Below are 3704 nucleotides of genomic sequence, written 5' to 3' on the forward strand. Positions count from 1 at the left end.
TGACATAAGTAAGACGCGCAGTGTTTAAAGTATATTTGTGTATTATCTGTTTTGTTGAATTTCGCACGAAGCTACTCGAAGACTATTTGCATTAGCCGTCTCTGATTTAGAAGTGATAGACTAGAGGAAAGACAGCCAGTCCACACCATTAGCCGCCAATTATTGGGATACTCTTTACCAACAAAAAAGAGGGATTGACCGTCACATTATAACTCACCTACAGCTGAAAAGACGAGCATGATCGGTAAGAGAATTCGAACTTGCGATCCGCAGATTTCGAGTCGAGTGCCCTAACTATCAGGCCAAGCAAGGCCCTTACAGTACGATACTTAACATACCTTATAACTCGTATTGTTACAAATTACGATACTAAACATATGTAAGGCTTGAACTGATGAAAGTACGATGCTTAATATATGTAATTTTACGTTTGTTAATTTTTGTTGACTTTTTCATGTTTTTCTTTAAGAAGGAAAGCAAAGCCACTTTGTCTACTGATCAGTATTCAGAAAAAACTAAAATGAATTTGGAAAAATATAACTATAAATTATCCTTTTGTTTGAGATGAACAATAATGAGAACCTTTTATTTTTTTAAATAAAGATAGAGACCGGTCGACATATTGTTGAGTGTTTGAATAGTTTACTTTCACATTGAGGCACCTCTCACTGCTTTTATATCATTCTCAATAGGTACACCAGATGGCTAACGAAAACCTATGAATGCCTGCCCTGGGGAAAGAATTTTTTTTTCTTCTCGTACAGCAGAATCCTTAAAAAGTTACGTAAGTTATAAAGATACTAAATTATAACCTAAATAAAATAAAACAATGTTTGCGTTTATTTCGCGTAATAGTATGGCTAATGTGTGTGTGAAGGGGTTCTTGTTGGGGGTTCTCAAAAATTGCAGCAACAGCCCAAGTTGCAAAAGTGTTCATTTATTGTACCTCATCAGTAGATCTATAATATTTCCGACTGCGCATGATCAAACGGCCTCTTTGGCATAAAAAAAAATCAATTTCAAATATCTCACAAGTGGATCTTTCATGAGTTGGGATTGAGTAAGGTAAGGCACGTCCCTGGGGCAGTTGCCTCGGCTGCTGCACCTGTATGTACGCTACTGCGAAATGGGAAAGAGTAACACCGTTGTTTAGGCCAGTGTATAGTGTTTTAAATCTCTTCAAGGTGTACGAATTAGAGATTTTTATTTACAAGCTTTTTAACCTCTAAAATAAAGTGAGCTGTATCATGGGATCACCAAGAACAAGGTAAAAGATTCTTGTATGGGAAAATAAAAACTTTTCTTTATAAACACGCTGTGTCAACATTTTTATGACTAGTTTTGTCCAAGTGATCTTTTTACTGAATATTATCTGTATGTGATTGCTGATTAAAGACACTTTTTTAACTAGAATCTAAAAAAGTTATAAATATAAAGTTCTTTTCTCTATGTTAAATCTTATAAACCATAACGTGTTTTTAGCCATTTAAAGTTTTATAAACTATAAAGTAACCCAAGAAATAGTACATTAAGTATGTATGTACATTAACAATTTGAACCGGTCGAAGCCTAGGGATTGGTGTCCTAGGCTGAAGATCACAGAGTTCATGGTTCGAGATATAATGTTACTGAACTTGCTCCGTGCTTTCATATATGGGTTAGTTATAAAAGTTACAACCAATTTCGTTATTCGGTTCAAAGAGCAGAACAACGCTCTTATGGCTGAATACTAGATGTCTCTGTTCTGACCGTTAAGTCGACATGTACGTAAGGTGTTGTACAGGTTACAAATTAAAATGTTAACAATTTTATAGGCAACTATTTAAAAAATTATTGATTTTTTTTTACAAACTTATTACTTGCGACAAAAATAGTACTAAAAACTAAACATATAAATATAATTTATTTCACATTGTTCTTAAGGTTTCAATAATTTATTTGATTTCCATATTGTTTCCATCTGGTGGCTAACGGTAAGTCTGATGGCTTATACCTATAAATTTCGAGTTTGAATACCCGCAGTGAGCAGATAGCCCATTTGTTAGCTTTGTGCTTAACAAACAAACTCTTACTGTTAAGTTGGTTGGTTGTTTCAGAGCAAAGCCACATTGTGTTCACCGCTGGGAATCGAACTCCGGATTTAAGCGTTGTAGATCCGTTGTAGGAACATATTGTTGAGAAAAACAAAGTAATTACACAAGGAAGCATTGTAGATATTTATAACTGGTTTGTCTTGTAATTATGAAGCATCAATGGTCGCTGACCACTTGTAGTTTGAGAAATACCAGTGTTCAGACTAATGAATAGTTATTAACCAAATAAATGGTCCAAAATTTAATCAGTCTTTTTTCCATTGGATGTGGTACATTTCTTTATGTGGAGAAGATACAAAGACTTCTAGTGGCTAATTAACAAACAAGTAAGCGATCAGTCCACGATTTTATCATTTCATGATTAGACTATGTATGTATATGAAGTTTACCACTGAAGACAAACTTTGTTTATACACAAAAATAGTAACTTGGATAACATGGGCTGTTGTTTGTTTCTAATCTAAGTTTTCAATATTTTTACCATGATCTGTATTTGTTATAAGTTGCGACATTTAACAACTTACAATAATCGACCATTTGGTGGGAGATTATAAAATCTATTTTTTCTTTTACTTATTACAGTCTAATAAATATGACATGGAACTGTCTTTCGGGATCCACTTTGTATTAGCAGCGTGATACAACATAGGACGTACACTTCCTGAAAACAATGTGTTTAAAATATTAAATGATGCGGTCTTGTACATTTCAATTAGGAGACAGGGACGATAACAGTTTGAATCTTCAAGAGGCGGAACGGAGTTTCGCCCCAATTCAACCCCTGTTATTCATATAGAAGAAATTGTTGAATAAAACGTTCTAGTTATACGATTTTTGTCACTTGCGAACCACATAAATATGTCTACTGCTCACCTGGAGGCTCAGCAGTAAGCCAGTAAGCTTGAGACTTATAACCCTAAAATTACGAAATTACGAGCTCAATCCCTGTATTGTGGACAGTTCAGATAACTCATTATGCAACCTTTCGTTTAAAAAATAAAGTTATATTTGCTGACTTGTTATACCAGTCGTAATTCAATAACTTGGCTATGAAAGCATAGTCTTGTGATGACGTCCAATTCCAGAATAGGATTTGTTTGTTTCCCTATAGGACGACAAGGGGTTTTGACAGATTACTGGGCCATTTGTAATGAAACAAGAATACTTTAGTTACGTAAAGCCTTTTGAATAATTTTACATATTACAATTTCTAATAGCCTGAAACTGTAATTTAGATTTAGTAGTTAAATAAATGCCGATATGCATCCAATTTATGATATTTGCCAACAAGATTGATGCACACAATTTTCTTTTTTTTAATACAAATATGTTTTAATATACAAACAATAATACAATTTACAATAACAGTTATTACAAACAATGATATGTATATATACAAAAGTTTTACAAACTTACAAACAATATAAAGTCTTCTTTCTGGTCTGAAACTTCCTTGATATCTCATCGAAGATTCACGATGAGCGAGTTAATTTCGAGTTGACGTAGGTATAATTCACTTAATAGGGAGCTGGCTAGCTCTCTATTCTTCGCCGAGTTTTTCCACCGATGAAGTTAAGTAATGTTTTCTTAAAAGTACTAATGTCCGATATG

The 3704-nt window shown here is 33.7% G+C and overlaps 1 protein-coding gene across 1 annotated transcript in view; it reads left to right on the plus strand.

Annotated features, from left to right (window-relative positions):
* The first annotated feature begins 1069 nt into the window (after positions 1–1069).
* LOC106458952 overlaps positions 1070–3704 on the plus strand; it is a 41504-nt gene continuing 38869 nt past the window's right edge. The window contains exon 1 of the mRNA XM_022385332.1: positions 1070–1267. The gene's annotated coding sequence lies outside the window, so the exon portion shown is untranslated. The remainder of the gene's footprint in view (positions 1268–3704) is intronic.

The sequence above is a fragment of the Limulus polyphemus genome, unplaced genomic scaffold, assembly GCF_000517525.1.
Source record: "Limulus polyphemus unplaced genomic scaffold, Limulus_polyphemus-2.1.2 Scaffold537, whole genome shotgun sequence".
NCBI classification, from domain to species: Eukaryota; Metazoa; Arthropoda; class Merostomata; order Xiphosura; family Limulidae; genus Limulus; species Limulus polyphemus.